General features: G+C 37.4%; 1 long non-coding RNA gene across 2 annotated transcripts in view; it reads right to left on the bottom strand.

Annotated features, from left to right (window-relative positions):
* Positions 1-479: 479 nt before the first annotated feature.
* The window catches only part of LOC107978727, a 79901-nt gene continuing 53126 nt past the window's right edge, over positions 480-27254 (bottom strand). The window contains exons 5-7 of one of the 2 annotated variants that reach the window (XR_004768759.1): positions 6886-6941; positions 6260-6300; positions 480-598 (exon numbers count right to left, since the gene is read on the bottom strand). This is a non-coding gene — a long non-coding RNA (uncharacterized LOC107978727). Of the gene's footprint in view, positions 599-6259; positions 6301-6885; positions 6942-21069; positions 21419-27254 lie in introns of those variants that run through there. The other variant, XR_003481646.2, reaches the window with a different exon arrangement.

Raw genomic sequence — 27254 nt, 5'->3', positions numbered from 1 at the left:
GATTTTGTTTCCCGCCTGTGCAATATTCTCTGAGCCATAGATGCCAGGAAGGGCAGGAGAGAAGAAAGAGAGGGTGGAAACTGATAAAATTCTATTTCAATTAAAAATATATTTTTAAAAAACATAAACAAGTTCGGTGATATTTCAGAAGAAAAGACAGCACATGACATTGGAAGGGAAATATGGTAGAGGATAGGAGAGTAATTGGAAGGGAGGGAATGAGGTGGGATTGATCAAAATGCATTATATGTGCCTGTGAATATTACAATATTTTTGAGGTCCATCTACTGGTGGCACTATGTAGCTTCAGCAGAATTTGATGGCTGCTAATTTTTTTTTTGTAAATCACTGAAAATCTATCACTATTTCCTGCATTAGTAAGCACGTTCTGAATAAGCATGTCTATATGGCAAAGCTGTTTCTGTATTAGTCACTTTTCTGCTGCTGTGATAAAACAGAATGAGCAAGGCAACTTAAAAAGAGTGAATTTATTTGGATTTACGGTTCCAGAGGTCAGAGTCCAGGATGGTAGAGACAGTGAGGTAGCAAGCGGCCATCATGGTAGCTGGAACAGCAAGCTGAGAGCTCACATCTTAAACTGCAACCATAAAACAGAGAGAGTGAATTAAAATGGCAAGAGTTTTTAAACTCCCAAAGTCTTCTAGTGGCAAACTTTTTTTAACAAGGTCTCAATTTCCAAACCTCCTCAAACAGCACCACCACATAGGGACCAAGTGTTCAAATGCCTGAGACTGTGGGGAACACTTCCATTCAAACCACCATAGTTTATAGTTTACTTCAATGTTTTACACCACACACACACACACACACACACACACACACAGAGAGAGAGAGAGAGAGAGAGAGAGAGAGAGAGAGAGAGAGAGCAAGAGAGAGAGAGAGAGACTTTCATTTGAATAAACTTTAAAAGTACTTACCTAAAATATTGACAATTGACTTGCTTAGCTAGTTGCATGTGTATTCAGTTATAGGAAGAATTGTATAACATACTTGCAATATAAAATTACTACAGAATTTTATTATTTGCTATGAGTGTGGAGAGAAAAGAACTCAAGAGGACCTTAGTGCCATGCTCCAAAGTGTAATCGCTGATGCTTTGGTGGTCATGCTTCATCAAATACTATTCTTAGGAAGCAATCCAGGGTTTATGAAATTTTGGAAAAACCTATTTAAATGCTTCTATCTGTTTTTAATTAAAATGAACATTTTTTTGGTCATGTTGAGTCTATTTAGGCATAAAATTACAATCATTTTGACATTAAATTCTCATTACTGTATTTTCTCTGCATTTTTACATATATTTATAAAATGCTAGCTGAAAATAATCTTCTCTTAATTGTTTTCCCTGTTGCCTACTTGTTCTTCCTGCTACCACATTCTTTCATTCCAGCACCATTTCTCTTCTCTCTCGTGGATTTTGAAGTACATACAAGGATGAACCAAAAACAAAAGAAATGAAACATGCAATTATCATCTCCCCACTGGTTTTTGTAAGGCTAAACAGAAAGAAAGAAAGAAAGAAAGAAAGGAAGGAAGGAACTATGCTGAGAATCAAATCAAATTTTGAAATTACTTGTGTCATTTCCAGGTTCTAAGAGCTCAATTCCATTATCTCACTATGACAACAAAGAAAGGTCTCTATAAGGCATGCATGATGACAATTCATGTTTCTGTGTGTTCCACTGCTTAGCTATATTTAGGCAGTGAGAATAAAGAAGTCAGTGGCATACACCAGTCCAACCTGTAGTTTCAGAGACTACCTGGTGGTAAGAATAACTGCTGAGGACCCGAATAAGTGCCTCAGATGGATTGGTGAGCATGGCAGGACAGTCACCTAACAGTGTCTTGAGAACATACTCTTTTTTTTTTTTTTCTACACAATGCCCCTGAACTTTTCTGCCCTCTGACTTCTGGAAAAGCTGCCATGCACAAGTCAGACAATGCAGCCTTAAAGGAGGCATGCTGGTTTCAGTGCCTCTTTTAAGTGTAGCTTGTGAAATAAGTCAGTCCATAAAACCATGGTAGTTCTCACTAGGATGGTACAGCAAGGTCACCTCTGCACCAGAGACATGAAGAAAAGATAAGAAAATTTGACTTCAAACTCCCAGAAATTTTCATTAAAAGATAAATCTACTTCAATCTATTTTAGGTCTGGGTTTTTATAACATAATAATAAGGGACAGTGTGAAAAAGACTTTTTTTCATACACCATATTTTTCTTACTGCTAGTTCTCGACTGTGGAGGCATTTAGCAAGTCGAAAGGTAATTGGGAAGTGTCGCTTACAGTAGCTAGCAACCAGGTGGTATAGTGTTCAGTGGGATTCAAAAGTTCAAGATCTGATTCTAACAGAGAGAGCTCCTTTGATCATTGCTGAGAACACAGCTGAGGTCCATATACTCTCCCTCTAGTCCCTTTGTGTGACTACAACATGCTGAAAGGCTGCACTGTAAGAAAATACAGTGAGCAACGAAATGTCATCAACCATTCCAACCATAATAAACCTCAGAGCAGCAGAGATTTTATCGTTTAATGGGTGATTTCAGTGAGGAAAATGTAGTTTCAGTGGGTGATACTCCTGAGAGCATTCTGCTGAGTCATGATCTGACAGCACACTGCTGAGTCATCATCTGAGAGCACACTGCTGAGTCATCCACCTGAGAGCACACTGCTGAGTCATCCACCTGAGATCACACTTTTGAGTCATGCACCTGAGAACACTGCTGAGTCATACATTAGGGAAAGAGTGATTCTGTCCCCAGAAAGCTTTTATCACATAATTAGGTAAGGATGTTTCAATCCCATGCTCAGGGTGTAACTTTCCCAGAAGGGCCAACCAATAGTGGATATGTTTCCTGAGATGCCAAAATCTATCATTTATTTCCAACACTTAAGAATATTTAAAATATAGGTAATGGGAATTGAGATTAAACTTAATATATGATGAGACATTGAATTCCTCACAATTATTTATTGTAATAGTGATATCAAAACACTGGAATATTAATAGCATCATAGAGGATGAATATTTTGTTTCAAGTGAAACAGACTTATCCACTTTGGTATTTCCATCTCATACAGTGTAATTTTCCTCTAGTTTTCACATTTTTAAATTACTTTTTATATTTCTTATTCTGTCTTCACTAAATTATCTAAACTGAAAAAGAATTTTTAAGTACCTATTTGTTCAATCATTTCTTACTAAGTTTCAAATAATGAGTTGGGTTAATCATCGTAAGATGATTAGTTTTAATCCTGTGTATTATCAATGACTGAATATGCCCGGAGAAACCTAGTGACAGAAATATAACCCTATACCTGTAGCCCAGTTCAAAATAAATGCGTGGAAATATTCTTCCTTAGTCACAAAACTGCCAGATAATAAATGCAGGCTGGGACACGCCGCATTGAATTGGAAAACATTTCTTTTTTAATATATAGAAGTCTATCTTTGGAAACAGAAGACCTTCTAGGTTGGAGACATTTACTGAGCTTTATTGAACGTCCTTTGAATCTGGTGAGCAGCGTGTACCTGCAGAGCTCACTGTGCAAGGCCTAAAGCCAGCTAAGTGTCTCTTCCCCACACCCACACCCCACACTCTCCACACGCAGTCTCTTGCCATTATGCTAAAGGGTGATTCTTAGCTAAAATTTGTCTCTTCTCTTCAAAATTGTGCATGTGACAATATCACAAACCTAGTTCTAGTACTTTCCCGTTTCTTCTCTTGTCTCTCATGCAATGCTTTCTACTGAAAGACCCCTGGAGGCTCAGGTCCCGAGGATTTCTGCCCTGGACTTCAGAGACCCAAATCACCAGGCAGAGGTGAAAACTTGATGCAAACAGCACGAGGCTTTATTGCAGTTGTTTAATGAGCTAACCCCATGTTAGCTCAGGCCTTTCATCCACCCACCATGGCGGATGGCTGGGGAAAGATGCCAAGAAGCCACGGGATAGAGATCTTATAGGGCAATGTAAGGAGAGTGTCTAGGGGTACACACAGGCTCGGGATTGGTGTGTCTCCAGGCTTGGAGGACTTACCCTGTGTTGATTGGCCAACTGGTTGTTATGGCCCATAGGCCCTCCCAGGGCGGTTGCTATGCTCTGCATGTCATTGCTGTGCACTTGTCTGTAAAGCACACCCGTAAAGCATAGCACTACCTTGCCACGAGATAGGCATCTGACCTCCTAGTGACCAAGGCAAGGTCAGGCAAGCACATATTAGGCTGTTATGGCTGCTGAAATAGGGAGCTGGTCCCTTCACTACCTTAACAAATGGTGGCTTCATCTACTTTGCTACACAGACCAAGACGTCAAGTCACTTTGCTCAGTGATCTGCAAAGTATCAAATATCATTTATTATAGTTCTAAATCCCTTTTTATGAATTTCTCTTCAGTCATTTTATCATGGTAATTATGATAAACCTAAATTTTCACCCATATACCCCAAGAACTGTCTTGTACTCCGTTGAACCCAAAACTCCACTGTAATAGAGGATGGTTCAAAGACATGGTTTATTATATCTAAACTTTGTATTTAATCCAATTAATCTTCTCATAAACTCAGGACCTACTAACATGCCTTGAGTGTCAGTCCCATCTTAGTTTTTTTTTTTTTCTCTTGCTTGCAGACTTACTCCCAAATTCCTAATATTTAGTTATTAGGCACAGCCAAGTCACAATCCATACATTTATCCTCTTTCCATGCCACTACTCAAATCTCTGTGTGCTGGCATACTCTTACTCATGACTCAAAATTCACTAGAAATAGCATTGGCCCTGTACTTTTTCATTCCTTCCTAGAATATTCTACAAACAGTACTTTTAAGCCAGATAATAGACAGTTGATGAACACAAAATATTTGTGTTTGCATGAAAATTATACACAAATCGTACTTTTAAACTGCCCCCAATTTTTAAGAGGATAAAAGAATACATGCTTTCAACAGTGGCAAGGTGACAACACCCCATGTGTATGTAGCTTTACTTGCATATGATTCTCTGGGACATACCTACCGCATCTTCCAGGAGCACGAACCTTCACTGCTGAGGAGCCCATAGTATTTTAAGGGAAAGTGGAGTAGGTCTGCAAAGGACATTTGACTGTCCCAGTGGCACCAGCTAAGAAAACCATGTTCACACTAAGTCCTCACTATAAGATATTCCATCGATCATAAAGTTGCTAATAGAGGCCATACCTAGAATCAGGAATGGCTAAGGGAGGGGATGAGCTATAGGCACTACAGTGTCAGTGGAAATTGCTAGGCAGCAGATAATAAAGAGCAATTCTGGCTCAGTCACTGGGAATCTGCACAGGGCTAGTACCGGGAGAGCTTTTTGGATGCCTGGTTTCCAAAGGAACTCTCATTTCCAGGTCCTTCCTTTAGGTGTTTGGGGTAGAGGCTGGCTATAAATGTGTAAAGGCTTTTTTTTTTTTTTTGACATGATTGAGTCTGTCTTTCCTATATATCTGGCATAGTAATATGAAGAAATTACTGATGTGATAGGATCCAGGGGACAACAGAGTCATTTTCTGCTTCTATCCTGATACTCACAAGCATTACTGGTATCTTTTGAGCTACTTCCCTCCCAGCAACAGCAACAGAATAAGGTATGAGCAAAAGTTAGAGACATTAAGTCTATGTATATGTAAATGGCATAATCAACATAGCCACGGCTCCAATAGGCAGATCACTAAGCAGCTGTCTGGCAATGACAGATGAGCATAGCAACACTCATTCCTCTAACACTGTCTACACTGCTCCGACTGCTTCTGCTTCGTCTGCTCTGATCATTTTGTTGTGTCATGAAAACTTGTGAAGCATGGATGACTCAGCTATTAGAGATACTAGACTTCCCAGGAAGGTTTGCAGTCCCAAAATCTGAACTGTAGCAAGTGCTCTAGCTATACTTACTGGTCTCCTCCTTGGTTATAGATATTGATTGACCAATTGGGGTGGGGAAGAGTGTTCCCAGTACGCACAAGGCATCTTACATTTTCACAATCCTGTTTCAAGCTTAAGAAAGGTAGTTTTTCGGAAACATTTGAGCCATTGAACTTCCTCTCTTTCATTCACAAGTAAAGCATGCCTCTTATCCCACAATTACTGACATTTGTCTATTTGTATCTGAATCTGTTTGTGAACTTCTAGGATGTGTACCATTAAACATGCCATCCATTTTAAATTTAATGTGATAGGTTAAAGAATTTTAAAAACTGACTGCACCTCTGAGTATTTACCTGGATTTTTCTTTGGAAGGATTTGTTGATATCTCCTGAACCTGCATTATAATACAAACAATTGAAAGTTTACTTTTACAAAATTCCTGTAGCTGAATTAATGAATTTTTGTATGTGGACAGCATTATTAATAGTGTTAGAATTAAAAAGAGATAGAACATACTCTCAGATTATTAATAAATAGTGACATCTAGTATCTTGTGTGTTTTGTGCTGGAAGCAATTAATGTTAAGCCTGATTATGTCAGCACCATATTCCTAGATGCCAGACAACAGCACAGAATTGAGTGAATGAAGCAGTGGTCTCTTGCTAAAGGAATTTGTAATTCCAATGGGAAAGAATGCAGCACAATATTATTGCCATGAGAGTAATAGTGTGGTAAAAGACAAGACTGGACATTGAAGGGAGTCCAGATATAGATAAAGGTACTTTTAAGCTACACTGATCTGATTCTGAGGTACTACCAGTTAAGAAAGAAACTTGAGGCAAGTCCCTTCTTATTTTCCTTCTCCCTCCCTTCCTCCCTCCTTCCCTCCCTCCCTCCTCTCCCTCCCTCCCTCCCTCCCTCCCTCCCTGTTTTGAATTGACTGCCTATAAAATGTGTATAACCAAGCATATATGCTCACCATTATGCTGTTTCTTAAGAAACTACAAGTCGAGGGCAATTGCTGGCCACAGAAGACTGTAAAACAAAATTCAATCATATCTTAGAATTTTAAAAACAACAGAATTTCACTTAAAGAGAATGAAAATGAAGATATACTCTAATTGTAGTCATGATAGTTGAGTAGAGAAAATACATGGAGAAAAGAAAGAGCTGTGTGCCAATGTAAGGGAAGACACAAGAGCTTTGGTTGGTTAAGTCACTGACAATTGTGGGTGAAGAAAAACTAAAGTCTGTTTTGTTTTTGTTTTTGTTTTTGTTTTTGCTTTGGAAACTGTGCAGACTGAGTTAAATGAGTCAGCATGAGCACAAGAAATCAATAATTTTTGTATGACAGTGTGAATGGCTGTAGCTATGTGACAGTAATATAGGACTGCAGTCAATGTACTAAATCAATATATTCATTCTTTTCCAGTCAAGTGACTTAGGCCATTCAGGGATGGGAATTTTTAAAGCAAATTCATCTAAGAAAATACATTATTCAGCTGCAAATTATATGAAGAAGTTAGAGACTAAGATAATACATCATATAAGATTATGGTAGAGAACTAATTTTTTTATGAGGACATAGGGACATTTGATGTTAAAGATTGAGGGGGAACAGTTAGTTTTCTTTGGAGATTGGAGTAGCCACTGGTAGACCACCTGCCAGTACTTAGACAAAAGGAATAAATAGATGAGTGATGCCTTCAATTTAACAGAAAAATTTTGAATTGTATGAGTTTGTGGAAGGTCTGAAGATGAAAGTGTCAGAGAGATTGCAACCTAGCAGTTGCCTACGTGCAAGCCACAGAAGTGTAAGGTAGAGTGGAGAAAGAGAACAAAGAAGGTAGAGGTCAGTAGAAAAACTAAGAAGATGTAACTACATGGATATTGAAGTCACAGTTTCAGATGACAGAGATGGTGAAAAGGACCTTTGGGGAAACAAAGAGGAGCATGTTCACATGCCTGAAGAATTAGACATTTACCTCGGACCTGGAGACAATGTATTTTGGGTCAATTTGCCAGGAATTTATAAAGTACCTATATAATACATATATAATACATATATATATATAATATGTATATGTATATATATATATATAGTTTGTTATCAAAAGAATCTGTTAGTTGTCTAAAGATGATTTTTATACAGGTTGTATCTAAAACTGAAAATGTGATTTTTAATGTTCACTGTTATGATAGATGAAAAATATGTGATACTATTCATAATATTATCTGTAGATATTCTTTTACATACTAAATTTTACATATGCAATATATCATATGTTATAAAGCTAATAAAGTGTCAAATAACTTACCTTATTGAACACTTCTTAGTCACATATGTCATAAAACTTGTTTTATGCTGTGTGTATATAAGCTATGTCCTCATAAAGAAACGTTGCAAGATGGTAAGTAGGAGCTTATTTGAGTTCAAAATATTTAAAACATTCTTCAAGTTCAAATACATGTCTTTTTAAACTGAGCTTATTCTAAACTATCTGAAAATCTTCCAGACTGGAATGAGTTTGGGAAGTTTCATTAGGTGATAATATATTCCAATAAATGACTATATATGATACATAATATTATATATAATGATGTATTATATATGATATGAATAATCAGACATATTAAAAAAATTAAACATATGGGAGTAGTAGTCATATCATAGAATTGAGATGAAAAAGGTTTTTATTTCTTTCCCTTTTCCATGTCTTCTTCAAGGGAAAACAAAATTAAAAAGGATACAATGTGAATTAAACTAAGCCATGGAATGAGCTGATATGTTTAGCATATATATTTTTTGACATTTTTCAGAAGTATTTCATATTAATTGACACATTTTCCACATCTCGAGCTTATTACTGGAATATATTATTAACTGATGAAAGTTGCAGAACTTATTCCAGTCTGGGAGATTTTAAAATAGTTTAATATAAGCTCAGTTTTAAAAGACATCTATTTGAACTTGCATGTTTTAAATATTAAAATTACTGTTTCATATGTGATTGTAGCCAAATTCAATGTCACTGCTTTGTCATCCTTTGGATTCTCATCACAATGTCCCTCTAAAGGTCCCAGGGAACGCAGATGAATGATTTTACTGTCTTATTATATAAATGACTAGATCTGAAAGCAAATGCATGCTAAGAGAACATATCCATGGCTTGAGTCTAGCATTCAATGATCATATTTCCTTGTTTCCAAGTACTGGTGGCATTTAGATCAACTAATAATATGCAATATTATGTTTGTTGAAAAACCAAATATTTTAATAATGCAGTTTTTAGATGATCTTTACTATATTACATTGTCTTAGATAGGGTTTCTATTGCTGTGAAGAGACACCATGACCATGGCAATTCCTCTAAAGGAAAACATTTCATTGTGGGCTTATAGTTTTAGAGGTTTGGTCCATTATCATCATGGCGGGAAGCAAGGTAGCATGCAGGCAGATGTGCTAGAGGAGCTGAGAGTTTGTACATCTTAACTCACAGACAGCAGGAAATTGTCTGCCTCACTGGGCGTGGCTTGAGTACATAGGTCACCCCAAAGCCTACCTCCACAGTGACATACTTTCTCCAACAGGACCACACCTACTCTAACAAGGCCATACCTCCTCATAGTGCCACTCGCTTTGACCATCATTTTCTTTGAAAATAACACATAGATCTGAGGGTTTTTCTTTCTTTTTAAAAACAAATATTTTAGTTTAACTTAGTTCTTGAGACATGGGTTTTCTTTACAAGGCTGGCTTGGGACTCTCTATGTAGATAATATTTGCCTGGATTTCATAGCGATTGGCTTGCCCTTGCCCCTTGAGTTCTGGTTTTAAGTCATGCACCTTGATGTCCAGCTTTTATTTCCTTCATTTCTCTAAAATGAAATGATATGTTTTATTTCCCATCTTAATTCTCCTCTCACTACATATTTTCTTTGGAAACAGGTGCCACGATCATCTCTTATGCATTGACACATATGTCTCTTCTAAAGTTCATCTATTTGCTCCCTATATTATTCTCCCAAAACTTCCCCACTTATCATGACTACTTTCTAAGAAACATTGCAGTAGCATGTGACATTAGAATTTCTTTTCAGATATCCCATTTGTAGTGATAAAATATTCAAATAACAACTTCTAACATTTTCTTACATGGAAAATTTATTTCACCATTGTGGTATAGTTGCTTTTCAACAGCAGAATTCACAACTAGTAATGCAGCACTTTAGAAGTCTCTACTTTCCCTGGGCGGTGGTGTCACAGACCTTTAATCCCAGCACTCAGGAGGCAGAGCCAGTCGAATCTCTGTGAGTTCTAGGGCACCTGGTCTACAAAGCTGCACAGAGAAACCCTATCTCTAGAAAACAAACAAACCAAAACAAAGCCAAACAAAAACCAAAATAAAAAAAAAGTTTCTACTTTGTGTTAATGTAATTTCCTCTACTCTCCCCTGTCCTCCAAATTACAAGCTAATAGTATCTTACCCATAAACTACAAGAACAGACATGAATGATTCAATTTAGGTCATCAGGACAGGACTTAGAACTTCTGTGTTGGGGCTGCTATAGTTCAAAGTTGTGCTGATGATAGTTTTATGTGACTTGCCGGTTTTTCACCTCTGTGTACTTCATAACCTTCAAAAAATTAGGGAGGTAAAGTGTAGAAGAAATTGTATTTCACACAAATTCGACCTAAGCAATGCAGATCTAGCATAAGAGAGCCCTAGGAAGTTGTGGACATATCTGTAAATGATACAGTCACATGTGGTTGTAAATTGAGCGTGAGTGCTAGGACATGTCTTCTAGTCTAACTTCGGGGAAGCTTGATTTCGCAGTGTGGGCCTCAGAATTGTCCCAGATAGCAGAGTGCCGAGAAGAACACAGAGAAAAATGTCCCTGCACTAGCTGCACTGCCTTTCCTTGGTTAAAACCGACTTGCCAGATCACTTCGAGAGTCATTTAATTCCATCCTGATCAAATTTCACAGGTCTGTGATTCAAATTATTCCACGTTGTGGGCTGCAAGACTTCATCAGGAATGAATTTGTTCTGCTTGGGCTCCTTGGATAGCATTCGAGCAAGACCTCGGTGATTAGCCAATTCAAACCTTTCAGGGCAGAGGCTGCCACCTTCACAAGGAATCCCTGCAGCTGGCTTTCCTAACAAAACACTATCCTGTCTTTAATCAAGGGCTAAAACGCAAGATTTTGTTTGCTCCTCCGGTAAATAATTGAAGTGTGAGCAGAAGGAAGAATGTAGAGAAGCCGAGGATAGCCAGCCCTTCTCTGGCCAGGAAGTGTGGCATCTCTCCAGTGCCATGTGTTCTCAGCTTTTCTGGTCCTCTCAGCACAGCTCTGACCTCAGCCGGGGAGCAAAGAGATCCTAGGGACTCTTTCCGAGGACAGCAGTGGGACCCAGGTGACTCACTGATGGGCAATATTTTCAGAAGGAGCCCACCATGGAAGTCTCGAGGAAACAGAGGCAACTTCTTCAAATAGTCAGATGTCACATTAGGTTAATTGTCCTACAGGCTACCAGCTATTATTAGCTTCTGGAGGTACAACTACCTTTCCTGTGCCAGTCACTGGCCTCATTTCCCTAGTCCTCGAGAAAGATTCCCATTAGCTATCTTGCTATTTCCTTAAATACACTTTTTTCTTTAAAGTCATTGACTGGCATCTCTCCTAACTTAAGCATGCGTACGCGTAGAAAACTCTGATTTCTTGTTTCATGGATGGTTAAATGTTTATTGTTGTCATTTGCTGGTCCACTAAGCTTTTTGATGAGTTTAGACAGTAAGCAAATACCTCTGCTTTACAACTCGGTAAGTTGGCTGGTGTGGAGCAGGGCAGGATGGGAGAGTGTTTGTACGTCTGCTACATTTGTTAATGCTATTGTGAAGCTTACTTCTGCTTCAAAAATAGCAACTAATTGCAACATATGACCCGTCCCTCAGGATTGCCTTAGAATATGTTGCTGCCAGTTGTCCTACCCATCCCCAAGCAAGCTGTGATTCACTAATATTCCAAATATATTTTGATGAAAATCACATTACAGGTCTACTCACAGCTGACAAATGCCTTACTAAGCATATGCATTCTAAACGTGATTCTTTCCATGATAATTAGATATCTGTTTGCTAGATATCCAAGGTGATGTCCACTCCAGCACAGAAAACAACGGTGACTCAAGTTGAGTATGTTGTTGCACAGTCATTATGATTGATTTAAACCTATTGTAACATAGAAGCTGATTAAAACTGTATTTTATTGAGGAAGTGAAACAAAAAGAAATAGAACATAACTACCCAGAATTGCAATATTATTAGCAGAATTACCCTCTACTGTTATTTCCATTTGATTGGATTTCATTAAAATTTTATTGAGAGGTTCATACACGAGTTTAAACTTTTACTCCTCTCTGTGAGTTTCAAGCCAGCCTGGTCTACAAAGTGAGTTCTAAGACAGCCAGGACTGTTACACAGAGAAACCTAGTCTTGAAAAAAACAAAAAATAAAAAGAAAAGAATTCACACACACACACACACACACACACACACACACACACACACACACACACACACACACACACACAGCATTGAATGATGAGATTTGAGTAAAAGAAAGACAAGTCCTTAGCATTTGTGTATCACCCAATCTAAGTATCATGTCTTACTTTATGGTTAATTACTCTTAACTTATTTCTCTCACACTAGACTGTGATCTGTGAAAAGCCATCTGCCAAGTTTCAGGGTCTTCTTAGCTAACATTATCTAGTACTCAGTTTTGTGCAAAGTACTTAATATAAACTTACTGCTTAACTGAATTCACAAGCAATGTTCTGAAAGAATTTGAACATCAAATTTTCAAAGCAAATAAATATATCTTGGCAAACTACTAACTATGTTTTTAATACTAGAGTAAATTGGCTACTAATGCAAATAATGAAATCCAGTTTCACTTTTAAGCATTTATTATTGTTTTGTAGTTATGAGAAGTTCTCATAAACATCTGTTAAGATTCTTTTTTTTTATTTGACCACATTTGTCTATCAAACCAGAAACAATTAAAGAAAACTCCTAAGAGAAAAAAAGAGTTCATCTAACAAAATTGCCTCCATTGTTTTGAAACTTAAGATGAATTGTATTTGTGAAGTAATCTGGATTTTTCCCATCTTTTTGTTAAGCTAATGGATTTCTCCCTTTATTTAATAATTATAGTAAAGGCTTTTTGAATAACAGTAGGCTTTAAAAACTTTTAAAGCAACAGATTTTTCAACCTTACTTTCTCCTATCCTTTCTATAATGTGGATGTCAAAATTGCTACTAATTTGTTTCCAAAGTTATACAATGAATTAATTAAACTTTGTACCTTAATAAATAACAAATGACTTCCCTGTCCACTTCTGCTCAACTCATGACCCAGCCAATGGAACCCAAAACAGTTCTTGCTTTCTTGATCATATGGGTGATTAAGCTATGGATAAAAGTATTGTAGCACCCATTTTTATATTTCTAGTGGTTTACAGAAAAATCATTTTTATAATTTATCTATAGAATATTATATTAATGGGTCTTTCTATTGCTAAATTATAATATACATGAAGAAAAAACCCAAATAGGTCCTAGTATTTTTTTTTTTTTTAAGAAACAAATGTTGTGTTTGCCCAAACCCTGTTACCTTCTCTGTTAACTTTGCCCAAACACACTCATGGTGTTCAAATAGAGTAACTAAAATGAAAGGCAAATCAGGACTTGTGAAATAATAATTAACTTACCTTATTTGGTAAATCAAAATTTCAAATACATGCCATCTATTTATTTTATAATGTGGAATTGTGTTTCTAAGAGAAAGTATAACTATCACAGAAAATCATATTAAATAGTTCTTTGTGGGAAGAGTAGGATGAATCTCAGTATCTAAATACCTCTTGGTATAGATTATATTGGTATAGATGCATATTAGAAACCAAAATGTGTTTAAATGGTCTGTAAATAGGTAGTCATATTTATTCCTATAAAACCCTGATTAATCACAGGAATAAGATAACATCTCTTAGGAGCTGGGATTGACATGTGAAGCAGGCTTGTGTCTAATTTAAATAAAAATAATTAAAAAAAATCTCTCATGTGTGTCTGGTTTCGGGGAGAGAGGAGAGTTTACTTTTGTGTGCATGCTCAGTGCTGGCCTAAAGATCTTAATCATGAAGGCTGAGTCTAATGAATTCTTTTTTTTTCTCTCTTTTTATTATTATTAATTCAAGTTAGGGAACAGGCTTGTTTCACATGTACTTCCCCTCTCCCTCTCTCTCTCCCCTTACCCCCATTCCTTCTCCCCCACCTCCAACCTACCCCCCACCCCATCCACCCACCACTCCCCAGGCAGGGTAGGGCCCCCAACCGGGGCTCCACCAAGTCCACCAAATCTTCCTGTGATGAATTCTACTCTGTTTAATCTTTGCTCACATTTCTGTCTTCATTTACTTATTTGTTTCTAAGAAACTTGTTAAAATAATCTCTCTACCCAGACAAAGAGCAGTGTTGTTGATCTTGGTAATGCTAAGCAACAATATTTCTTCATCTCACTTTCTTCTCTTATTTGTCTCCCATATGGTTTTTAATCTTGCATTGCATCTAATTGCTTGAGATAAATACCTAAGTCCTTACACTCTGCTAGAACAGTAGTCTACATGTGAGCTAAAATTTTCTTGTCCTTATGCTGTACATTTATTTTTTTATAATTTATTTACAACCAGAAGGCATTTTACATTAAATTAGGGTAGGGATTTATCCCTGGGGCTTACAATGTCACCTGCTACAGTTGAGGCCCTCTTTAAGTCACATAGAGTTTTTAAATTAATTATTCATTGCCCTTAATTCCAGAAAAAATATCATAAATTCAACTAGTTAGGTAAACATACGGTATTTCTAATATTAAAGAACAAAATGATCAATTGCCCAAGAAAACATGTAAGTGTACATGCATATTTTCACATTAAAATATTGTTGAATGGCCCTCTTTGTCAATTTTCTGTGCTAGACTACAGAAAAAACAAGCATGATTAATACTCCATTTTCTTCATATGGTGAATGCCTCTACTCAAGAGTAATCAAGAAGCAATAAAGGGGAGGGGCATCAATGGCCTCAGAGCAGTGATTAGTGTGGCATGTTACTTATCCTGGAGAGAGGTGAACAAACCTCTATTCATGCCAGACAAAAAACCAACACAGATCAAAGTCACAATTCCACCAACATCCCCATTGGTGAATCAGTAAGTTGACTGGGGTTCCTCAAGACTCAAAGGAAACTGTTTCACCAATAAGTCAAACCCTGAACAGGGATGCCTTACAAAGCAGCATCCTTAGAGCTTCCTGGGGGAGTTTCAGGCACTTTAACCAGTCAGAGAGCCTCTCCTCCCAGCAACTGTTTACTGCTTCAGGGGAGGGCCTTGTCAATCCTGGAAGTTTCAGTTTTCCCTTGATGGCCAGTTTTGTTTACTTCCCGAGTCTCACAACCTCCTCCTTAAGTTAGAGGAAATTAACTTATTTTTATATCAAGTATGAAAATAAAACAGAATTTCTGGAATGCCAATCTATGATCCTAAAAAGCTAAATTGAGTTTGTTGGACAAGGAAGTTGATCATATTATTCATGTTAAATATCATGAGTAAACGTTCAAAGTGCGCCTTCCACAGTATCTGGGTGTTTTCACATAGAAAATGTCAAACATTTTTCTCCATTTGGCTGAAGAGACTGTGGCAGTCACTGTAGGCAAATTAGAAAATTGTAGACAATTCAGAAATTATTTTTTCCTTACTAAATACCAAGAATCCTTAGAAATTCCATTAACACTTATGAATGCTGTCACCTGTACTAAAGAAGGAGTGAACAATTTCCTGTCTAATACTTGAGGTGACACTCCATGATAGTGAGGTCTGGTTGCTCCTTCCACTCACAGTGCAGGAGAACATCCACTCAGTACCGTCTCTGCTGTATCCCTGGCCGTAAAATGTGTGCTATCTCAGTGATATACCTGTTTATCTTTCAGGGATGGATGGGTATTTTCTTTGTCTATATTTTGAAACGGACTAGCTTCTTCATAATTTTTCTCTCTTTTCAATTGTTGGTGTTTAATGAACAGCCCAAATACAACTATAGGGAAAAGAAGATTAATGTCCAAGATTATGAACCTACTATTTTCCTATAATAATTTGAAAAATCATTGAAAGGTTTTAATCTTGAAGCTGAAGTTTAAAATAAATGAGAGAAAACAAACCAGAGGGCAGTTGAGTCAAAATTCAGCTTGTGAAACTTTCACTGACATGTGTAGTGACAATGGTTTTCGGGAAAGTATTGGTAGCAGAAACACATTGTAGGTTTGATAAATAAATTATAGGTGGATTCATTGGGGATTTAAAATTGATTGAGCAAGAAGTAAAGAAAGAAACCGAAAACTGTGAGAGAATATATTTGTAGCTGATTTAAGGGCTAATATATTTATTTGTCAAAGAGAAGCTAGAAGATAAATTGTTTTAAGCAATATACATTATTAAAATTTCAAAATTGTTGAGTATTAGGTTTCTAGGTTATATGCACAGATGTATACATTAATGTATGTGTGCCTACATATGACTTATAGATTAGAAGAAGGATGCTTTAAAGAAATAGTCATACATTTGATATGTAAAATATCTGCTTATTAAACATTCAAAAGAAAATTATGACAGAGAATAAGAAATCAAGATGGATACAGACCATCATCATTAATCTGCTGACATAATCTTTACATTATGATTACATTAGGCATGGAGAAATGACTTAGTTGTTAAAAGCTAGATGCACAACCAAAAATACATTATGATTGCATTAAAGTAAGCAGGACTTTGCTTGTTTATTTTTTCCATGGAAATAGAAACTATATCTAAGAGAAAAGGTCATATGCATTCCTACACACACACTAAGAAGTATGGAAAATTCATCGTATCTGTCTAAAAGTATAAATACTGACTCCAGCAACTAGTCCTCAGGAAATTGGTGAAGAAAACTTCCCTTGATAAACAAAAATTTTGTGGCCCTTTGTTACTCACCATATGTAGATATCTGAAGTCATAGATTAATGTTTGTGGCAAGAGAGCTGATAAAGGAGAGGTCACACTAATAGGAATAAAAGCCAGAGTGAAAATGTGGGCAAAGTTTGATGACAGAAGGATTCCATTTTGGATAGCAATCAAATAGAATGATTTTTGGCAAACGAGGCAGATGCTAGGCTAGCAAAACCTACATCTCAACTCTTCACCCACTGAATAATATAAAAGGTTCTCTGGTAAGGCAGAGGGAAGGGGGAACAAGAACAGGAGGGAAAGAGAATCACAGCTGCAACTGAGAGGAGATACCAGCTGTCTGTAGAGAGGCAGCTACAGGTTACAAAGAGAAGAGACTAAAACAATGAGAGATTTAAGGAAGCACAAAGAATACATGCAGTATTTTCCATTTCTTCAGTGTGATTAGTAGACAGACTTTGTCAGTTAACAGCCTTTCTTAGAACCTTAATCTCAGGATCTAAGCAAAAACAGTCTACTGAATGAATCTTTGCATCAAAAACTGGTACAGAGTGTTAACTGCTATTTTGAGTCAGAGTAGGAGATGCCAGTGAAGAAAGATTGGAGCAACATAAGTGCTATTGACCTCTTGAAGGACTATGATGTGAGGGCAGATACCTGCAATACCTCCTACTTGTCATAAATCTTTGAAGGACTTAGATCTACTAAGGCCAGACACCTGAAATCCTGCTCTGTGGACGTTCCTCCTGTGATCTCTCCACAAGGACACTTTGCCCTGTCAACAGAGAACAGGCTTCAAAGTTTCTCACTGTAAAATGGGACAAAGACTGGACTATGAGAGGTTGCTTTATATGTCAGAAAATACAGTATAGGAAGAAGTCATCCTGCTATCAGAACACAGGAAGATTGTGTCGGACCAATGAGGAATACACTGCTGGAGACTCCCAAAGCTGAGTTAGAAGTGAGAATGTTGTCACACAAGAGAATTTGCAGTTAGAGACAGCCAGCTATTCAAAGGGCAGTATTTTTCATGGGATGTGCCTGTGTGAATTTAACGTAAATCTCTTGTGGGTTGCCTTCCAAATTTCAGTTGTCATTACTGAGTATCTTTTTGGACTCCAAAACAAAATGAAGATTATATTTCAATCCATACATATATCTGGAATTTAAAGGTAACACCTTAGGACTATCTGCTAATTATTGTTTAATGAATTCAAGATTTTCAAGATAAGAAATAACCAAATGTAATGGTGCATACCTGTAATCCCCATCCTGAAGGGTGGAAGGCATGAGAATTCTGAATCCCAGGCCAGTCTGGAGATTTCATGATGCTGTAACTCAAAACAATAATATATGCAAAAGATAAAAATAAATAAAATATATTTTACTATGTATTACTCTTTCATAAATATAATAGTCTTTCATAAAGAACACTTAAAGATTGTATGCACTGAAATCTTACTCAATCATCTATTCTGATAATCTGTAGGTTTTGTAGTGAACATAGCTCATGTAAATAAAAGATTTAATAACATAAAATAAACTTATAGTTAGCACTGTTGAATTTTATCCTCATTTTCAAGAGCAGATGAGATGTGTTAGAAATAATTTCTCCCATAGTATAGAAATCTTCTGTGTTGACCAGTAGAGAAGGCTGGAAACTTCAGTTTACTTCAGGACAGATGCATTATAATTTATTAGGTTCTATTCTTTTTAATTTTTTCCATTCATTTTACATACAGACCACAGTTTCACCTTCCTCTTCTCTCCCATTCCCTACCCCACCTCCATTCTAACCCCCTCATCCACTCCTCTATCTCCACTGAGAAGGGAACAGGCTTCCCATGGGAGTCAACAAAGCAAGGCACAGCAAGTTGAGGAAGGACCAACCTCCTCCCCTGCATCAAGGTTGGGTAAGGCAACCCAGTATCTGGTATGGGTTCCCAAAAGCCAGTTCAAGTGCCATGGACAGGTCCTGATTTCACTGCTAGGAGCCCCACAACAGACCAAGCTACACAACTGTCACGAGGGACAGGGAGTCAACGTTCTAATCTTTATTAACATTTTTTTCTTCTGAAATGCAATAGCAGATAGAGCAGAGTATTTGCTGGTGGATAATGATAGGGAAGTCTTAACTTCATGTATGAGGACAATATTCACAAGTACTTGGGTGCATAAATCTCATGTGCTCCCCAAGGGAGGACAATACTGCACTCATCTGTGGCTGTGGAAAGTCCTTTACAGGTGATGACAGAGAAGGATAAGAGCAAAACAGTAGAGAAAGTGTCTAATAAAATAAGTTCTGGTTACTCCTAGTTTAGTGTGGTTATTTTTATATATTGAATTTAACTAGGAAAAAAGCATGGAGTTTCTCATGGAATAGAGTTGTTATGGCTGGCTTTTTCTTTTCTTTCATTTTTTTTTTTTTGGTAACATACTGAAATATATGTTCTTGGGCTAATCCATAGTTTCAGGTGTTCATGCTGGGCTGGAGAGGCCATCCTCTAATCTATTTGCTCTTTCTTCAAGAAAATTTTTCACTAAAACAACAACAAAAAGCCCCCTATGATTGGGGCAATAAAAACTCCCAGGAAAATGAAATCTTAGGAATAATTCTAATCAAGTGGAATGAGAAATCCTTCTTAGAACAGCTTTGCTTTCCTTCTCTAGATAACTTTCAATTATTTGAATAATTCTGGTGCAGTATTCTTTTTAAAAAAATCCTTCATTCATATAATAGAATCCTACAGCTCTCATGAAAAATAGATTAAAAATGAGATTATGTAAATGAATTCTTTAGACCCTGGATAAATCATTGAAGTCATATGTGGTGTTTATTCATGTGTGAAAATTTCCTGTGTACAGAAAACTCCTCTTTCTCTGGAAATCTGTTGCTGACTAACTTCCCTCTAGGCCTCAACAGGAAAGTAAGCACCTAAAATCCACTTACCATTTCCAATTAATTGGAAACCTAAAGCCGGCTGACTTCTGGAATGTATACTCATTGCTTACAGAACAGCGCTGCAAATACCACTTGGCTGAAATGGTTTGGTTTGTATTATGCATCATCATGGTTCATTAGCCTTATTTGTCAAGTCAGGGTAGCACTCTCTCTGCTCACTTCTGCAACCTTCTAAAAGATCAGAGTACCGATAATGCAAATCAACCATAGAAAATTGCTTCATCTTCTACTTCCTTAATTCTCAAGCCAGGAAGCCTCTACACAGTTATCAGTAGTTGGGACTGCTATTACCTCCTGAAGGCAAAAAAAAAAAAAATCTATGTATTAGAATAATAATAACATAGCATATCTTTATGGCAGCATTGTTTTTAGGATAATAACAGCTTGGGTTTTGTTGTTGTTGCTTTTGCTTTTAAAGGCTTTCTGATTGGTTATTCATATAAGTTTGAAATCATGAGAATAAGTAGTTACAGAATAGTAACGGAATATGATTGCAAATGAAAACTGATCTTTTAAAATGTCAGCCCTGGACAGACTTATTAGCTCTACTCAAGCTCATTCTTACTCTTAGGACATGAAAATATTTTTATGTCTTATTTAATTAGCAAAATAGCTAATAAAATCCTGAGGCATAAATTGGGAGAAACACAGGAAAATGGAAGTCTTCCTTTTATAAATAAGTTTAACGTATTTTCAGTCAAAAGATTTGTCTCTGTTTGCCAGAGTAATTTCATAGACAATAATGGTATAAGAACGCACCAATGTTTTATGCATCAGACACAATGCAAAGCACATCATAAGTATCATAGAAAGTCCTTTCATTTGGGTGGAGTCAGCCACTTTTTACAAGTATGGAAGCAGACTCATAGTTATTATATTATTTAGTCAAGGTCAGTAAGTAACAAACAGAAGCGGGATTCCTGGGTAAAAAAGTCTGTTGTTAGACTACCACTAACTCTTATGTCATATTAAAATGATATGGAGAGGAGAATGAATTCTATTTCCTAGTCATTTCCTCCAACCTGAATCCATGGGTGCTGAGTATTCCAGCAATCCAGGTTTAAGGAATCAGGAAGTGCGGGTAATTGATTCTAAGGGCTTATGAATGATAGATAAACACTACAGACCGAACTACACCTCCATCTTTTCAAGAGAAAACTCTTTTATTGATTTAGATCACAGGAGAAATAAAGCATTGGAAGAAATAAGACCGGGGAAGAGGAAGTTCCTCTCTGAATTAAACACAAATTCAGTTTTCAGTCTACACACTCAACATGGACGGGTGTCCTTTTTCCTGCCCATTTACACCTCCAGCCATGATGAAGTCTTAGTGGACTCAGTGCTGTGTGGCTTTGTGCAGATTACCACAGCTGAAAGCGAGCTCCTAAGGCAACCATGTGTCATTTCCAGAAGAAATCATCCTGCTGCGTCTCGTCTCTCCTTTCCTCTTCCTCCATGTTCCTCAGTCTTAGAGAGCATGTCCATCCTATGCTGGTAGAAATGCTATTTAAACTAAGTATTCACACACAAATGAAGAAAAAAAAGTAGCAAGTAGAGACAATGCAAAATGGCACGAGCAGCAGTCAATGAGACAGGGAATGGGTTGAAAAGCAATTAAAATTTATTATGCATGTATATGAAACTGTCAAAGAATAAGACGTTGGAAAATATGTTTAAAGTGGCAAATATAAAGCTAAATATTAGATGGTTCTCACTGCTTAGGATTAAGTCTTCTTGTAGGATGTTTACATGCCAGTCTGTCTGTGCCTGTGTATTGAAGTCAACCCTCCTGGAGATCCTGAGATACATGGCATTATGTCAGCTTTCTGTGTGGGCATGTGAATGCCAGGTAGCAGAAACACCACACAAAAATGATTTTCCCTTCACTAGAATATTATCCTTCATTTTTCCTGGGATTTTATTCTACATCTGTGACAACTAAATCCTCTAAGAAGCTAGTGTTATGAGGTGATGTAGTGAGCCCACTCATCCATACAAAGAGCTTGGAATAATGCTGACACCTAATAATCCCCCAAAGAGTGACCCCATACACAACAGTTTTTAGATGTGTCATTCAGGTGAGTCAGTGTGGCAGAAGAGGAAAAATTGAGGTAGCTGAAATTCTTCTAAGACCTAGTGTCACCAGATCCACTGATTTCAAACAATTTTTGTAGAGTTCAAAAAATTCAGGGGAGGAGAAAGATTGTGAACACATCTCTATCACGGATCTAACCATCCCAGTGTCCTCTCGTTAATCTTCATGTGGCATTCAATAAAAGCACAAATTTAAGAGTATGCTCTTTTGTGTTATCAGATTCCAACAAAAAGTTACTTTTCACATGAAACCTTATGTCAATTTATCAATTTCTACCTTCAAAGATTATGGCTGAATGTGGTGGCAAACTATTATAGGCCCAGTACTCAGGAGGATGCACTCCATGAATCCCTAAGCCTTGGCTTTCAAGACCTTGTCTATAGGAATCCTTGAGGTCAAGAGTTCAAGACCAGACTAGGAAATGTAGCAGGGCTGTGCATCAAAAATTCTAATAGCCATATGTAGTATTGTTTATTATAATCATTTTAATTTAACTATCACAGATATGTAAATCATATCACATAGGAGGCAGAAATTTGAAGCAAATGAAAGCAAAGCTATGCGTTTGTAGTTTTTGTTCTTATTAAATAACTAAAATACATGCTCACAAAACTCTTCTGTAAATAGATTGTGGCCATCAGGATAGGGTAAGGAGGTGATAGTTAAGGAAAAATATTAGACTCCTTGTCTTCTCAGCATGTGGGGAAGATGATGGATAAATGAAAGTAGTGACAGGCAGGATATGCCAATAGTTACGAACAGGTCACACCCAGACTGAAAACACAGAAAGAGGTATCTGACACTGGAGGCAAGGTTAAGGAGATTGCCATTTGGGAATGAGGATGATCTCATCTAGACTCTGTATTTTGCTGAACATGACTGAACTAAGTAGATGAAGTTTTGAAGCATTAATACAGGTCAACAAAAAGCAAACATGTCTTCAGCCTGAGAAACAGACAGAATTCACTTCTACTAATTGGAGTACTTTAAGACTAACTGAAGCTGAACTTACACCACACAAGCATACAAACATGGCAAAGAAGACACAAAACCATGTGGAAATGTTTTCATTAAAAAACTGATATAGGCCAGGTGGTGGTGGCAGCATATGCCTTTAGTCCCAGCACTTGGGAGGCAGAGGCAGGTGGATTTCTGAGACCAGCATGGTCTACAAGAGCTAGTTCCAGGACAGTCTCCAAAGCCACAGAAAACCCGTCTCAAATAGCCAAAAAAAGAAAAAAAAAATTGACATAGGTGAGGCAGCTAAGTATAAGGCTTTGGGGGTTAATTCTTTTTTATCTAAATTAAAGCAAAGGAATTCTTAACAAACAAGTGTGTTTGTGTGTGTGTGTGTGTGTGTGTGTGTGTTTAAGTGCATGTATGTGTTTGTGTGTGTGTGTGTGTGTGTGTGTGTATGTGCGTGTCCTATAGGCAATAATTTATAGAAGAATATTAATTCTATATTGTACTATATCTTCCTTAAACTGTATTCTATTACAAGACAATAGCTATGTAATGACTGATTTTATTTCTCTAGCTTTGTAGAATTACAAATTCGATATTCATAGCACAGGAGACAAAATGACAATTATGAGACACAAACTGTTATATTTACTGAATTGAAAGATAAATCCCCCCTATTTGGATAAACTAGTACAGAAGAGAACAGAGACGGTTATTTTTGAATTTATTTATTTTCATTCTAACCACAGCTCTGCCCCACCCCCTCCTCACAGCCCACCCCATCCACTCCTCCCAATGGGTAAAGGCTCCCATGCGGAGTCAACAAAGTCTGGCACATCAAGTTGGGGCAGGACCAAGCCTCCCCCCACATTAAGGTTGAGCTTGGCATCCCACCGTAGGGAAGGGGCTCCCACAAGTAGCTCATGTACCGAGGTAGATTCTGGTCCTACTGCCAGGGGCCCCTCAGATATCCAAAGCTTCACAACTCTATCTCACATACAGAGGGCCTAGTTCAGTCCCATGGAGTCTCCACAGCTGACGGTCTTGAGTTCACAAGCTTGGTTCAGCTGTCTCTGCAGATTTCTCCATCGTGATCTTGCCCTCCCTTGTTCACATATTCCCTCCTCCCTCTCTTCAACTGGATTCCTGGAGCTCAGCCTGGTGCTTAGATGTGGATCTCTCCGTCTGGTTCCATCAATTACTAGATGGAGACTCTATGATGATAGTTGTGGTAGTCACCAGTCTGAGAAAGTGGATTATTAAAAGTGTTGTTTAAGAGCCGGGCGTTCGTGGCCCACGCCTTTAATCCCAGCACTCGGGAGGTAGAGGCAGGCAGATCTCCGAGACCAGCTTGGTCTACAAAAGCTAGTTCCAGGACAGCCTCCAAAGCCACAGAGAAACTCTGGCTCATAAAACAAAACAAAAAAAAAAAGTGTTGTTTAAGTAAAAGTAAAGATAGTGTTAACAATCTACATTTTAATAACCTAATGTTTATTGTTTTATTTATCAAATTTATTTCCTAATGCATCTGAAAGTATCATTTTCATGTGAGGTGATAGAATGCTGTTAAAAGCATAACTACCCACATTTACACTGTGGCTAGAATCCTATAAGACTTTAGGATAAAAGATGGACTCCACGGTTTGTAAGATAAAGCAGTCAATTTAATTAACTATCCCTTAAAGGCTGTTCTCTGAAGACCACACTCTTTATCTTCAGCCTGACCTTCTCCCTGAGTGTGTGGGTCTAAATTGCATTTGCTACCATGTATGATAAAGGTCACAACTGGTAAACAAGCTCTGCTTCCTGTTATGTATCACACAGGACTGGTGTTTCTGAGAAAATCCCTCAGCTAAAGGACAATAATTGGACTTACCTATCTGTGCAATCTAAAATCATGTAAAGCAGAAAGAGGATTAATTGTCAGATAGGCCAAGTTCAAAAGGAGTCATGTATTGACGGCTACCTGTCTTTCTTCCCCAGAATATGTCCTGTTTATCTAAAATACTTGAAACACAAGGCAGAGATTTAAATCACCTAAAAGAAAAACTTTGTGTTTTATCTTTTGCATGCTTCGGAGGAATCCATTTCCAATGGTTAGGAAGGCAGAGAAGAAGAACTTACCTAAAGGTATGAGCTAAATACATCACCCATTTTACTATTGAATATTTTATAACAGTCTGGCCCTGTCTCTAAGATCATGTAAGAAATGGTGGTAGTCACAAGATTTTAATGTAGTACTAAAATTCATACCTTCAGACCAGTGTCATTGATCATTGGTTTCTGGTTCCATTTCTATGTTCTCCAACCCTTTCCCACATCTGACACCGCCCTTATATATATTGTCTCTAGAAGGCCTGAGCAATATGTCCCTGCTCAAAATTCACACAATAATAATGATAAACACAGATTCAGGTTTTATAAGAGTGTTCTTTTTTTAAGAGGGAACCCACACCTGACACTGTCTGGATGTCAGGACATCACAGAGAGACACAGGATAAAACCAAACAGGACTGGGAGAGAGGGAGAGGGAGTGAAGGGAGGGGGAGAGAGAAAAAGAGAGATGTGGAGGTAGGGGCGAGAGAAACAATGAAATAATTCTTAAAGATATGTTGTCATACTCATAGATCAGTGCCTAGCCCAGTTGTCATCAGAGGGACATCCAGCAACTGATGGGAGTAGATGCTGAGATCCACAGGAAAACACTAGGTAGAACCAGAACCAAGGGAACCCTGCAGAAGATGGGTAGGAGGGATTGTAGGAACCAGGGAGTAAAGGACACCAGGAGAATAAGCCCCACAGAATCAACTAAGCAGGATTTCTAAGGGCTTATAGAGACTGACGTGACAAACAAGGACTAGGTATGGGTCTGAGCCAGGCCCTCTGCATACATGTTATGGTTATTTAGCTTCTTTTTGCTTTTGTTGTTTGCTTGTTTTGACTCCTCTTCCCACCCTGATATGAGTTTGTGACTAGTCTTATTGGAACATGTTAAGCCTCCTTAGATGAATATCCCTGGGAGGTCTGCTCTTTTTGTTTGTTTGTTTTTTAAGGGAAACTGAGGATGAGAGGATCTGGGGGACAGGGAGGAGGGGGAAAGGGAAACTGAAGAAAGATAAAATAATATTGCTTTACTCTTTTTCTTTCCCTATGAAAAATCTAGTATTTTTCATTACCTCAGACTAAAGTAATGATCAGAGAAGAAACCAGAATCCAGAAATGTCTCTGGAACCCCAGAGGTACCTATAATATACTTGCTTGAATTTCTTGACTGTTTATTCTAGACATGATACTGATAATTATATTTAGCTTGATTTCCTCATAGGTACAGAATACTGTTACTGTCTTCATACAAATTTATGCACTACAAAACTTCATTTAAACATCTCTTAAGGTAAGTCAAATATTATATGTAATTTTATTAAGTTAGTTATATCTTTATTTCTATAGCAGTAACCAGATTGAATGCATAGTAAGTATAGGTGGTGGAGTGCAGTCATTTCAAAAAGCAAATGATGTAGCCTGATGATACACATTTGCCATCACTTTTCTATGAAGCTTCAGATAATATACCAGATATTCAATTTGATCTTCTGACTGCTATACTGTCAATTTCTTCAAAGCAGTAAAATTTAAGGCAATGTTTCCATGCTGTAAATACTACTCAAAATATCCTCCATTTCTTTAATTTCCATATGGTCCTTACTTTCCCAATGTATATCATGTAGTAGGTCATTATCTTCCCCTGTCGCTGTAACTAAACAGTCTGACTAAAACAATTTAAGAGAAAAGAGGTGTTTCCTGCACCTTAGTCCAGAAACAGTGCATTCCAGCAAAAATAAATAAATAAAAAATGAAGACATCAGGAAATGGAAGGAGCTATTCACATGGCAGCCTCAGTCAATCAGCGAACAGTGAATGCCTGTGAGTGCAGTTCCCTTTCCCCAAGTCTAGTCCAGGATCCCTTGCCTAGGGAATGGTCCCGCCCACCATTAAGAAAGATCTTTCTACATCAGTTGTCATAACCACAGGCATGGCCACATGACTCATTAACAGACGATTAGAGATCTAAGTTTACAGTCATATTAGTCATATTAGCCATCATTTAATTCTTTCTCCATTGTCTAACATATTGAGGACTTAAATTTTTGTTGTGATAGTACTGCATTATTTTATAAACATGTTAAAAATTAAAAACCTTGATTGACTCCTAGGTCATCTTTGGCTATGCATTACCTATACTATCTACTTTTTAAGTTGTTTCTATCA

This window comes from Cricetulus griseus, chromosome 2 (genome assembly GCF_003668045.3).
Source record: "Cricetulus griseus strain 17A/GY chromosome 2, alternate assembly CriGri-PICRH-1.0, whole genome shotgun sequence".
Classification (NCBI taxonomy): domain Eukaryota; kingdom Metazoa; phylum Chordata; class Mammalia; order Rodentia; family Cricetidae; genus Cricetulus; species Cricetulus griseus.
Note: the sequence above shows the minus strand (reverse complement) of the source record. Positions and strands in the feature narration are given on the sequence as shown.